Source organism: Rattus norvegicus, chromosome 4 (assembly GCF_021556685.1).
Source record: "Rattus norvegicus strain SHRSP/BbbUtx chromosome 4, alternate assembly SHRSP_T2T, whole genome shotgun sequence".
NCBI classification, from domain to species: Eukaryota; Metazoa; Chordata; class Mammalia; order Rodentia; family Muridae; genus Rattus; species Rattus norvegicus.
The window spans coordinates 179,423,847-179,437,953 of NC_141537.1; the positions used below are offsets into that span (position 1 = coordinate 179,423,847).

Genomic DNA, 14,107 nt, shown 5'->3' on the forward strand with positions numbered 1-14,107 from the left:
ATTTATACTTATTCCATTGGGCAAGTCTTTGTTTTTTAAAAATAAATGATTATTTTTCTAAATGTTGTAATCTAACCACACATCCCATCCATTTGTTTACATATATACATGAAATATACATATATATATACTCATATATGCATACATATGTATATGTGCATATGTATTTTTCCAATGTTGTAGGCTTCACAATGTCTGAAATCCCAAATAGGAAAAAATGACTTATAGTAGGAAGAAAAGCCAGTCATTTGGAATCCTCAAGGAATGGCAGAAAAATCCAAGGAAATACATGGAAATTCTAGAGACAGGGCAAAGCTAGCATCAATGGAGGAACCCTTCAATATTTCAAGAACAAATGCTCTGTGGTTAAAGCTAAACCCACACTGTGACAGAAGAAAACCAAGCACTGGCGAGGACAGAAACTTGAAGTGCACTATACGGGTGGGGGTGGAGGAGGGAAGACAGGAAAAATCCCAGAGAACTGGTGAACTTTGCAAACTCTCATGTCCAAAGATGAAATACAGAAGCCAACAGAGACAGACAAAATGTGGCTGAAAAGTGTTCAGATTTGGGAGTCACAAGGGCCCAGAGGTCAATGCTCTTGTCCTGGAGCAAAAGCAAACCTGCACCTGAAATGTTACAATGTTGAAACATTGCAAACGTCCAAAGCTGCAACACTGTCTCACCCCCCCCCCTCAGCACATATCTTTCATATACCTTTTCAACAACAATACCCTCTGCCACCAAACCACAGTGACAAAAAAGTCAATCATGATCGAAGTCAAAAATTCTTTAAACTATTAAAGAGCTTTATCCAACTTAATTTATCATAAGAACTCACTATTGCTTAAAAATTGGAATCTGGCCAATGTTATTTATTTTATTATTTAAAAAGAACCATTATTATATGAGGAGATACTGAGTATATTTACAAATTTCAGCGTTCATCATTTAAATAAATATCAGGGTTTAAATATAGGAGGGATAGTGTCACTATAGGACAAAGAATATTCCAAAAGCTTAGCACCCTACTTAAAGAGAGAGGGGACCCTACTATCTCCCACCACACTTCCTGGCTCACGTGTACACTTTTTAGGCTATCTTGCAGTGAAAGTTATCCTGGAGATTAACAAGGCAAGACGAAGCAATAAAAGACAATTAGAGAGGAAAGCTGTAAGTAACAGTGCCTTTCTTCTTAGTCAAAGGAAAGGCTGGCAGTTAGAACTGGGCAGAATTTACATGAAAACATGTAGAACTAACTACTTTAGAGGGATGCATAGTTTAAAATAATAAAAACAAACTCACTGCACTCATTATGCCAAAACAAACATGGAAACCTGTGTTTAAAATGCACCATCATTTTCAACCGCATCAAAACAATTAATTACCTGGGAATTTGTGTGACAAAAAACGGACAAGAGTTTCAAGTGTATTTCTAAATATGAAAATGAGATACAGAGCTGTGGAAACAGAGAGGAAGTTGTGTTTTTGGGAGGAACACTCAATACTGGTACAAGGTTGATCCTATCCAAGTTATTTAATGACTACAAGTTATTCATACATGATCCCACTGAAAATCTCAGATGTTGGGGTTTTTTGTTTTTTTTCTTTTTGTTTGTTTGTTTTTATTTTATTTTATTGTAGAAATTGTCAAATGTACTACAAAATTGTAACAAAACGTGAACAGAACAGAATGACCATAGCTGCTTTGAGGAAAACAAATACACTGGTTCACCATGCCAACTTTATTTCAAGACATTGAGCTAAGCTCCCCTAATAAACAAAATCACCACTGTAGTGTAGACAAGTAGACCACAGGACTACAATGCAAAACTTAGGAGACTGAAGCCTAAGTACACAGAAAACTGACTTTCACAGAGCCTCAGGATGGAGATTCAGTAAAAATATATCATATCATAGCAAAAGTACCACAGTCCTGGAGAAGTCATGCGGAGAAATAAGATCTTCCATCCATTCCTTGCAAAATAAGCTATTATTAATACAAACTGACTTGGAGTTTTACTGTGAAACACCGGAGAGATGGCTCAGCAGTTAAGAGCACAAGTGTCTCTTTCAAAGGACCTTAGTCCCATTCCCAGCACCCACGTGGTGGCTCCTAGCTACATATAACCCTAATCTCGGGGTATCTGACACCTTCTGGCCTCAGCACGCACTAGGCACATATGTAGCACATTGGCAAACCTGCAGGTAAAACACCTCCACACATAATATTAATAATTTTAAAACACCGAGAACATCATGTATAAATATATTTTGTGACTATAAGTTAGAAATCTATAGTGAATATAAAAAATTGACTCAGATAAATTTAAACAATTATGTGAAGGAACTAGACCACCCTATGTTTTTGTAAATATATATTCATATATATATGTATATATATATTACTTACATGATATATACATATATATGTGTGTGTATATAAAAATCACAATTCTACAGCAGTCTGGAAAATACAGAAATCTAAAGTCATAGAAGACAGAGCCAGGATAAACTCTCGGAGGTGATGGGCATGTTCACTATTTAGTGGTGAGAATGGAGCCTGGATGTACGCCAGCACTTATCAAACGTCATACTCCAAATATGTGCAGCTCACTGCATGTCGACTGTTTCTTCATACTGTTGGCGCGACTGTAGCCTGGAATGCATGCTGCTTAATTGTATCCCTTTACCAGCACACGCGCTTCTCGCAGGAACTGGTTTTTGTCCTTTCTCCGTCCACTCAGTCCTCCCTGCCTGGCTGACAGCTGTTGGTCAGTGAGCTTTAGTGAAGAGTGCAGGAAAGATGCCGAAAAAGGTGTGAGTTCATTCATGAAAATGAAAGTGTACAGGAATTACACTTGGTTGGACTGGGGTGCTGGTCTCAACTTAGAAACGTGAAGCGGCCTGTGTTACCCTCAAGTGGTGGTTCTGCGGAAACAGTTCCTGATGGACTCAGGGACTCAGGTGTAAATTCAGTTGGCATTGGGCTGGGGAACGACATTAATTTGATTGAAGTTACTTAGAGAAACTGTGTGGAGTGAGAGGGGAGAGGTCCAACAGAGCTGTAAGCTAAGCATTACCTGAGGGAGGGTGAAAGGAGTTGTCACTGGTGTGTGAGACTGGCTAGCTTCCCAGGTGCACAAAAAGCCAGAGCCGTTATCTCAGTGTGCAGGTGAGAGCTTTGAACTAGTGAAAAGCACACAGAGATCAGACCGAGGCAGTAAAATAAGGCAGGAAGGCAAGGTCAGGGGTTCTAGGAAAAACAGAACAGACTCCATGAGCAAGAGTCATTGCAGGAAGAGTGGGAAAGACAAGGGAGTGCTTGGAGGAGGAGAAACTCTGTCGTGGCTTCCCTATAGGAAACGGTGTAGGAATCACCGGGGAGGAGAATGCAGAGAACACGGGGAGGGACATTTATGTGTAACGTGAGGCACAGAGTGTATGGACAGCTTCGGGGGCGAGCTACAGCATTCAGAGTTGATAGCAGGAAGGTCACAGGTGGCACAGACAGCCCTGAGGTCAGCCCCTGTCTCAAAAGGGAAAATGGCACCAGGGGAGCCCCGCAGAAAAGCACTAGGGAACATGGCAGAGAGCACGCCTTAAAGTTTGTGGTCTATCCTGTGAGGTAAATGACACAGGAGATTAGCACAGAGGGATTCCGTGTTTAATGTCCAGGCTGGGGAAACAAAGACATTAACTACTTATGAGAACTACTGATGAGAGGAGGACAGAGGAACACGTTAAGGTCACCAGCAACTTCTTTGACCTTCCATGAATTTCCTTTTGTAGTTTTGAGAGATTCTTGGCCGAATCCACCTAAGAAATATCTATTTCATAAAAGTCCAATAACTGGTAGGCACTGGAGTGAACTTAACGAGACCCTGTCTGACCTATATTTATTTTCGTGTTAACTGTAACATCGGAACCATAATTTCTGTTATAATTGGGTAACTACTCTCTTTGATGTATTTTCGGGGACGTTAGTTGACGGTGAGAGTGTCGAGAAGCTAGAATCACGTGTTGGTGCAACTTTTTTTTTTTCAAAGCAACCTTGATGTGACAGCGTTTGTCCGGAGGGCATCGTGATAGTGGCGTGGTGTTTGAAGGAGCTCCTTCCTGAACAACTCAAACAGCAAAATGAACACAATTTGCTGCCTATGCCCTCGAGCTCGAGGTGGAAGCCAGGGAGAAAACTTCTCATTGGTTTTAATTAGGACTGCAGAGAACCAGCGTGTTAACGATTTCTCTCTTTCCTCAAAGTATGGTTTTATGGAATTTGAGGCAAAAGGAAAAAAAAAAAACAAAAGGAGCTCAGTGGGTTTGCTGTTGTTCAAGACCAAATGTAGTAAATTACATTTATTCCGTCTTCCTGTTTTGATACATTGCCCCCCTATACCTTTTTTGTTAGCCCTTAACAGCTTCAAACAGTCTAAAGTGTATCAAAGAGATCATTACGGAACACTAGAACATTCATACCCTCAGTTCCTATCACTAAATGACTTTGAGGAGATTTATAGTACAACAGACAAGCAGTTCCTGTTACGCGCATCATAGCTCAAATCTTTAATCCCTTTAGACTTCCGTTAATAAAAATAGAAACGCAATTGACAGATGTCTTGGGTAAGACTACCTTTAGGAGGAGTTAAAAGTTTTTTTTCTTATTCATTAATTACTTAAAAGTATATTGCAACTTCTCATAGGCCATTGATTAGAAAGGCCTTTTGTCTATAGATCACCAAATCCAGCACCATTGGCCTGCACGTGCTATGAATTCACATCCGGCTAACTTTCAATGACTTGCAGGCAAACTGTCCTCCTTGTCCAAGGGCTGTTGTCGTGGTGTCTGTCACCCATGGCAACCAGCCCTGGTGTTTGTCTGTTTGGTTTGGTTTGCTTTTGGTTTGTTGTTTTATTTCCTTGTTTTGTTGTTGTTTTGTTTCATTTTGCTTTTCAGTCTATACACTGGGATTCCCACCAATTCAATACAGGTACCTGTGTAGAGATCTGAGACGTTCGAACCTTTAATACTGTATAGAGGCTTGTGAGGCTTAATCTCCATCATCAACGGGATGTGATTTGGAATCACCACGAGAACACACCTCTGGTCGTATCTGTGATGTGGCTTATAGATAGGTTTAAAACGGGATGAAGAACCACCCGGAAGTGGGTGGTGCATCAACTAGGGTTCCTGAAGGGAGAAAGGGGGAAAGCTGAGCGTTCACCTGTCTCTGCTTCCACACAGTAGATGCTATGTGCCAGCGGCCGTACACGGGCGGTCATCCCTTACCTGCCTTCAGAAACAGTACTTTCAAACTGGGAGTCCAAACCAACCCTTTCTTCCTTACCCAGTGTTGGTCAAGCATTTTGCCAGTAAGGAGAAAAGTAACTAAGCAGTGTCTCCAATAAAGATTCTATGTATCAATCTGTAAATACTTGTCTACCAACAGGAATGCCCTTAGTTTGTGGTCCTCCCCAAATGTGGCTGTTTTAATAATCTTAATTTGAATAAAAGAGTTTTCAATCCAGTCAACAGAGTGGGTTTCGGGTCCTAAATTCGGATAGCATTGTATGTGATTCGGTAAGACTCGGATGGAAATATTGGGCCAAGAAAGCAGAACGTGGTTTCAGTGCTCTTAAGCGCTGGCCGGAGTGGGGGGGGGGATAAGGACCGTAATCATATCTAATTAGTGCTAAAATAATGTTTCCCTTTGAAATGTTTAATTAGCTCGATTTTTATTGCATATGCACTCCTGATGTGGCACTCGCCTTAGAGCTGGAAGATGTTGGCGACTTAAATTGTGCACTGTTCCTGTACCCTGTGTGGGCAGACCCTGGCTGGGAGTGGCTGTTGTGAACAGAGGCCTGGACCACTGCTGGAACCAGGATGCTCCAAGCCTACATCTCAGCGTTTGCCGCTTCCCTGGAGCCTCCCACAGAGCTTTCCCTTTACCACCGACACCCCAAGCACACCAAGGCTTTTCTTCCAGTCTGCCCCCCAGTTCAGAAAGGAGACCTATTGAACTCTTGCTCTGATGCTTGTTGCCAGCCTGGGTGGGTCTTCTGATAGTGAGCTACTCCTACGGAGGGCAAGGAGGAAATCCTGGGTTTCTCTGGCTCACTTACAGGTGGTTGGTCTCAGGGCTGCAGCTAATCCAACTAACTTTATTTCAAATATAATTTTCCTGATGATCACATCACAGTCAGGTATTCTCTTATGACTGCTCTCTCAAAGAAATATGAATTTTAGGAGTTTTCTAGAAAGACCCATGGTAGCTAGCTATGTGGTCAAGGTGTAGACTTCCGTGGATCCCAGTAAGGGAACTGGGCTCTAACATGTTCACTGAGGCAAGGGTAGGAGGAACATTCCATTCACTGAAAAGTAATTTTAAGATGCGTAGCACATAAATTTCTGAGGTCCAGTCAATGCTAGACTAATTGCTCTCCTTAATTCATAGTGAGGAACCGACCCTGGGGTTCAGTTAGTTGGATACTGATGTAATGTACATTAATCTATTCCTAGGCTCAGTCCCCAGCACCTTAGGAAGCAGCAGTGACCACAGGTTCCTGGTAGTCCTGCCACTGAGGTAGTGAAAGCAGGAGAATTTGGGGCCAGCCTGGCATACAGGAGATCCTGCCTCAGCTAAACGAAAGAGCAACAAGGAACAATCCTCCTGGTCTTCTGTGAAGGGCTATTGTGCTTTCAAAGCACTACTTAGATTTCCAACAGACGAAATGTCTGTACTCACATCTTCCTATATTCTGTCTGTCTCTGACGCATGCACGCTAACAACACATACACACACACACACACACACACACACACACCACCACCACCACCACCACCACCACCACCACCACAGAGGGGGGGGAATGGGGGGCGGTCCCAACATGTGTATTTGAACGAACCTTTACCTCCTCCAGTCCTTGAGGCTCTCAGTTACTCTCAAGAAGAAATCCAACCCATATCTTCCAGACGAACGGCCAGTGCAAGCTCGGGCTCAGAATGAGCCCCACCACCCTCACCACTCCATGTTGCTGTATAATAAATGAGAGCAGTAGCAGCATGGACTCCAGACACTAATTCTCAAGGCTCCTTCAAATACACTGGGACCTTTTGCCTCAAATGACGCTGTTAGCAGATGGAAACACGTGCCAATGTCGGGCCTGAAAGGGCGCTGGGATTTCTGTGTTACTTAGAAGTGCAAGACCTCACCAACACTGACTGCAGCCTGCTGTTGACCATTAGACAGTTTTATTTAAATAGACTGATTTAGTGGCCAGGTAAAGGAGGGTGTGTGACCATCACCAAGACTGACTGAGCACAGCATTACGACCGATGAGGTCAGGACAGGTAAGGCCACTCAAAGCTTGGCTTAATCTCTTCAAGGGACAAAGAAGATTTTCAGAGAAGCTACACCAGGGGAGGAGTTGTTGACCTGATAAATCGGCCAACATAACATTTAGGATGGATACATTTTAGCTGGAGAAAATGTATAGAGTCTCATTTTTTAGTTAAAAGGGTCAAATAGGAGAATGCATGTCCAGGGGCTGGAGAGATGGTTCCGAGGTTGAGAGCATTTGCTGGCCTTGCAGAGGACATCAGGTTTGACGACTGACTTAGTAGACTTAGCACCACACAAGAGAAAAGCAAAACAAAGAAGTCGTTATCCTTGTGTTCTTTCTATGGCATTGAGAGGTCTGCTTATGAAATAATCAAAATAGTGAGATTTGAAAGAAAATATACTTTTGCTAAAAGGAGTGCTTTATCACACAAAAGGATCAGTGTCCTAGGATAGAAACAATATCCAATTCCTTTGCATTGTTCCAAGTCCCAAGGCAGACCCGTGTTATAATCACCGACCTGGAGCACTGGCAAGCTTCGGTTCGGCAGTCCACAGCCACTCTAATGACGTCCTGCTTCTGAATGTTAACTTCTCCAGCATTCTCGCGTCCACCGTCCTTCCTGATCTATTGGATCGTGTGTGTGTCCTCAGTGACTCTGCAGCGTGTAAGCATTCTTAACCATGCTACTCATTCGTTAGTTCCTCCAAAGGCACTGATATCTGATGGCAGTCTGAACACTAAAGAAGCTTACTAACTTAATTAGTGCAGTGTCACAACTCATTATCGTGACGCATTTAGACGTAGCACACGTCTGAAAAGAGGAAATCCACATCGAGGCTTCAATCTGTAAACATCAGAAGCTCACAGTAATAGCTAAAACACAAAGGAAATGTATCTTTTAGAGGAACGAAGAACACCTCCTAATGGGAAAAACTTAGCAGGCACATTTTCCCCATGCAGTGGGTAAAGTACTCTTGTTGGCCGTGGCAGCATAGCGTAATGCGGGCAGAGAACACGTACCAAACGGGTTGGTTTGGGTCCACTGCAGATTAAGAACAGTTATCCTGGGGGCTAAATTACTGTGGGCTTCCAAAACTGATTTGCCAGTGGTGTCTGGTCCTCACAAAAATCCTTAACACTTCTTGTCTGTTTTATTGCAGATAACTAAATGTCAGCCAAGCAGCCTCCCTTGGGCCCCACTGTCATAGGAAGCAAAGCACCAGTTCTTGTTGCCTTAACACACTATGTGACCCAGGAGCGATAAACCAGCTAAGCAGTGAGGTGGATAATGGATGCCACCTGCGCTGTAGCACCGAGCGTTTACAACATTCTTTTATCATCCTCATGGCCCCACTCCGTGGAATACTCCTAAATCCCAAAGTAAGGCAGCATGGGAGTCTTCTTTTCCCTTATTTTTAATGTTTACTGATTCAGAAAACCTAGTTCGTCTTACATTTGTTTAAGTTTTTAAGACTTAGGTTAGAGGTGAAATACTTAAGTAAAGGCGGTTTCTACCAAGGTCAGTTTTGTGTTTTGTTTTGTTTTGTCTTATTTTTAAGAGGAAAAGCCACCACATTTAGAAAACTGAAATGTTTTGAATGATTTTAAGAAATTAATTAGCAGACAGGTCATGCTAACACTCCCATAAAAGGGGGCAAGGTGGGTGAAGCAGGGAGCGCACCATCGCTTTGCTTTGCACCACAATAGCTAATGGAGTAACAATATTTAATGAAGCAAAAATCCTTGATCTTCTGGCCACTGACAAACCGTCAGGACTGTGTGTTCAAATTTTTCAGAAATGAAGTCTGTCCAGAAAAATTCTTCACAGGGCATGGGGGAAGTTCAAGTTATTTGGAATAAATACATACTTGAAATGTATTGTTTTATCGAAATCCATCAATGCTTCTCTTTAACTTCCTTGACAGGTCAAGCCCTGTGACATTTTATACTACGTAACTTAGCTGACATGTTGTGAGTGCTGCTTCGAGCTTTATTAACATACCCTAATACCTTTTACTCTCTTAAAAGGAGTCTTCTTTAGAGCATTACACTTGGGCTGGAGAGATGGCTCAGTGGTTAAGAGCACTGACTGCTCCTTCAGAGGTCCTGAGTTCAATTCCCAGCAACCACATGGTGGCTCATGACCATCTGTAATGGGATGCCCTCTTCTTGTGAACAGGCATATATTCATGCGGAACACTATATACATAATAAATAAATAAATCTTAAAAAAAACCAGCAGTAACAACAAAAACATTACACTTACTCCAGCCAAGCCACAGTCTACATTATCTTTGAAACCGTCATTTGGGAATTCCAGCAGGTTGCTTGGTGTAGGGGAGCCATCTTGGTCTGTCGCACTGTAAGAGCCACCAGTGGCACATTGGGTTGAAAGCTGGCAGGTTGCTACTAAGGAATGGAACACTGGAGCTGCTTGGTTGGACAGAGTTTTTAATTATTTTGAAATTAATTCTAGATATGAAGGGCTGGAGCAATGATTTTGAAAAGTAACGATCAAGTGTGTGTTGGCATGACATCATTAACCTATATGTCACGTGCTTGGTGGCTGGGAAGCAGTTGGTTTCTTTCATTATTGAAGATCACCTAACACTGAGAAAAGAAATTCTATCGTTTGTTCACTTATCCATCTAGCCATCCGTAGTCACATACGTTCAAGTACTCATCCATTTACTCTTCTTATTGGCATCCATGTGAAATTCAATAAGGCATAACCATGTGACCTTCAGTGAAACCCGTTCACCCACAAATGCATCTGGTTCTAGGAATCAAATGCGGGACCTGGTGTCTGTAAGCAGACATGATGTCATGGAGCTACACTCATGGAGGTGAGAACTCATCCTCAGCAAACCCCCGGAGAACAATGACTAAGTGTTTCCTGAGACCCAAGGGCACACAATGAGAATGCCGCACATCTTCCTCTCCCTGGCCTTTTTGAGTTTTACATTAGTGCCATGGATGCAACGATCTCTTCTGAGCCAGAAGAGCGATTAAAGATAATTTGATCCTAAAGGAGAACACTCATTTTGCTGTAGTCTATTCTAAGAGGAAAATATCTAATGAATTTATTTGTTTTGAATTTACTAACTTTGTTTTCCTGGTTAGTTCCAACGACCAGTGTAACCTTTTGCTTGGTTCAAAAACCCCAGTGAACTGAGGGTCCATGATTTAAGTTTGGAAATGCCATGGTCACCCAGCATCTCATTAACTGAATTCAGGTTCTTATCACCCTCTAACCCCAGCTTCAGAAGATGGTCTAAGATTAGACACAGTCCTATTGTCTTAGTCAGGGTTTCTATTCCTGCACAAACATCATGACCAAGAAGCAAGTTGGGGAGGAAAGGGTTTATTCAACTTACACTTCCACATTGCTGTTCATCACCAAAGAAGTCAGGACTGGAACTCAAGCAGGTCAGGAAGCAGGGGCTGATGCAGAGGCCATGGAGGGATGTTTCTTACTGGCTTGCTTCCCCTGTCTTGCTCAGCCTTCTTACAGAACCCAAGACTACCAGGGATGGCAGCACCCACAATGGGCTGGGTCCTTCCCCTCTTGATCACTCATTGAGAAAATGCCTTACAGCTAGGTCTCATGGAGGCATTTCCACAACTGAGGCTCCTCTCTCTGTGATAACTCCAGCTTGTTTCAAGTTGACGCAGAAAACCAGCCAGTACAGCTGTTATCAGCTTTTCTGAAGAAATGTGTTCCACAGAATACTTGGGACCAGCATTTCTCAACCTGACACTATCCATTCAGCATTCACATCCAAGGAACTGGCATGGTGAGTAACTGTACGTAGAGGCAGGGTAGTGGCAGACTGCAATACCTGTAGCAGCCAGAGAAGTCAAAGCTCCCCAGCATCGATAGATAATGGGGAAGGTTCTGCAGAGCAGGCAAGGCCTTCAGGGAAACCATCCTGCTCCTCACTGACAGGTAATCACAATTGATAAAGGAAACGCATGACTCAGGTTGCTCAACGCTGTCACAAAGATTCCTTCTCATTCAAAAGTCCAGCAAGAAACATCTCTGCCTCCAGCTTTTGGTCACCGCTGTCTCTCATATGAGGATGAAGAAATGACAATAGAAAGATGACTGATTTGTTCAGAAAGGAATTGACAAAGGTAAGCGATGAAAAACTGAATATAGAAAAGTTGTTCCAACAATGGTTAGTGTTGGGGTTTGAAAATGGATGAACCTGAACACTTGGCCCCATGGGAGTGCTGTTCCAAGCAACGAGGTAAGAGGATCAACTCTCAGCAGAAGACTTCATGCCGGACGTAGGAAAGCAAATTCCCTAAACTCTCCAAGATGAAAAAGGTGAAAACACGTGAGAAGGTCGAGGTCACGTGAATGAGTGTAACAAAGTCTTAGTCCCAGAGACCTCTAAGAGTGTGTCTCAGCTACACCCTTGAGAGTGAAAGCCACACCAAGATGTGTTTTATGGCTTCCAAGAAACTAACCAAGTGTCAAGATCCGTGAGAAGAGCGGCTTGATTCAAGACTTCTAATGTCAGTGACGATGTCAATGAATTGAGGAGAAACTGTGAAGATTGTTCTTCCAGGGAGGGCCTATTAACAGGCCCTCTGCATAAGAAGTAACGACTACTGCACGAGTGCACACCTCTGATACCCACGCTCTCATTAGATATCATCGAGTGGACTCCTCAGTCATCGCAAAGCTTTGTGTAAGTAGCTGTCAATACCCCCATGTTGTGCTCAGTAAACTGAACACAGATAAGAGATATGTGAGGGCTTTCCGCCGGGGCAGCCATCTTCCAGTAACTCGCCAAAATGACGAACACAAAAGGAAAGAGGAGGGGAACTCGGTATATGTTCTCTAGACCTTTTAGGAAACATGGAGTCGTTCCTTTGGCCACATACATGCGAATCTACAAGAAGGGTGATGTTGTAGACATCAAGGGAATGGGCACTGTTCAAAAAGGAATGCCCCATAAGTGTTATCATGGCAAAACCGGAAGAGTCTACAATGTCACCCAGCATGCCGTGGGCATCATTGTAAACAAGCAAGTTAAAGGCAAGATTCTGGCCAAGAGGATCAATGTGCGGATTGAGCGCATCAAGCACTCAAAGAGCAGAGACAGCTTCCTGAAGCGGGTGAAGGAGAACGATCAGAAGAAAAAGGAAGCCAAAGAGAAGGGCACCTGGGTTCAGCTGAAGCGCCAGCCTGCGCCACCCAGAGAAGCCCACTTTGTGAGGACTAACGGAAAGGAGCCCGAGCTGCTGGAGCCCATTCCATACGAATTCATGGCCTAATGTATACAAAGGAAATAAAGAACCTGAACTGCAAAAAAAAAAAAAAAAAAAAAAAAAAGAGATATGTGAGGCCATTCCACTGTGAAGGGATGGGTTGAACGCATCTATTCTGAGGTATGGTTGTCCAAGCACGTGGATTGCTCCCTGCCTGAAAGAAACTAGTGGACATCTGAACAATCTCCGCAGGGTCTTCTGAGAGGGTCTTAGATATAAGGCTTTGTTTAATAACTTTCGCTGAACAAGTTCTTTCTTCTGGAGCTAAACACTTATGACATTACTCTCAATAACGTGTTCTAGAAAATTCCTCACAGGAGTACCCAGCAGCTTTGGCTCTTAGCTCATGGCTGATTCAGTTCAATCTGGTCATCAAGGCCAGAAACCACAGCTACCCCGTCCGGCAGAAGTATTTCATGAGCTAAGACTCTTGGGTCAAGGTGAGGGTACTGAGATGAACCTTGAATACAAGTATAGGTTTGTTTACTAGAACAAACAGTATACATATTGAATATGAGAAGCAAGGCCACCACATTTACTGAAAAAGAACATTAGATTGTGATACCACAGTTGAACAGGAAGAAAATCAAAGAACAATGCTAGACAGCCAGGCATTAGGTCATTGACATGACTTAGCAGATAAACATACTTGGTGCCAGTGAACTTAGTTTCATCCTTTAGACCCACATGGTGCATGAAAAGAAATTACTCCTACAAGTTCACTTCTGACCTCCACATACCCATGATGCAATTGCACATGCATGCATACATGTGTATGTGAACTCACACATTAAACAAATGCAATCTAATCTTTAAAATGAGGAGTTGAGGAATCCAAATAGTTTGATGTATCCAGTAGAGACAGCTGTCATAAGATTACTAAGAAGACTTGGTTGCATTTGAGAATGAGGACATAGCTGAGTTGGTAAAATGCTTGCCTTAGAAGCACAGGCATCAGAGTTCACATCACCAGGACCCACAAAGAAGCAGGATACAGGAGACCTTCCCCTGTAATCCCACTGTTGGGCGTTGGAGAAGATGTCTTGGATTCTCTAGACATTTAGTAAGGTTATATGTCTCCAGGGTCAGTGAGAAACTCTCAAAAGATAAGGCGGACTGCAAGCAGAGAAGATACTGATCACTGAGCTCCACATGCGTGTGTATACACACTGACCTCTGCACACATGTGCACACACACTGACTTCTGCACACATGTGCACACACACTGACCTCCACACACTGACCTCCGCACACATGTACACACAAACTGACCTCTACACACATGTTCACATACACTGAGCTCTACACACATGTACACACACATTGACCTATGCACACATGTGCATATGTTATGACCTCCACACACTGAGATCTACACACATGTGCATATGCACTGACCTCCAAATAGACCTCCAGACACAGACTTCCATACATTGACCTCTACATACAGATCTCCACACATATGTGCGTACACTGA

The 14,107-nt window shown here is 43.0% G+C and overlaps 1 protein-coding gene and 1 pseudogene across 34 annotated transcripts in view; one reads left to right on the forward strand and one right to left on the reverse strand.

The window, feature by feature from the left end:
- The window catches only part of Sox5 (SRY-box transcription factor 5), a 955,418-nt gene that overhangs the window by 542,452 nt on the left and 398,859 nt on the right, over positions 1-14,107 (reverse strand). The gene's annotated exons all lie outside the window — the stretch shown is intronic.
- LOC134486654 (large ribosomal subunit protein eL21-like) lies at positions 12,114-12,694 on the forward strand (annotated as a pseudogene). The gene has a single exon (XR_015687142.1). The product of XR_015687142.1 is annotated as a large ribosomal subunit protein eL21-like (transcript).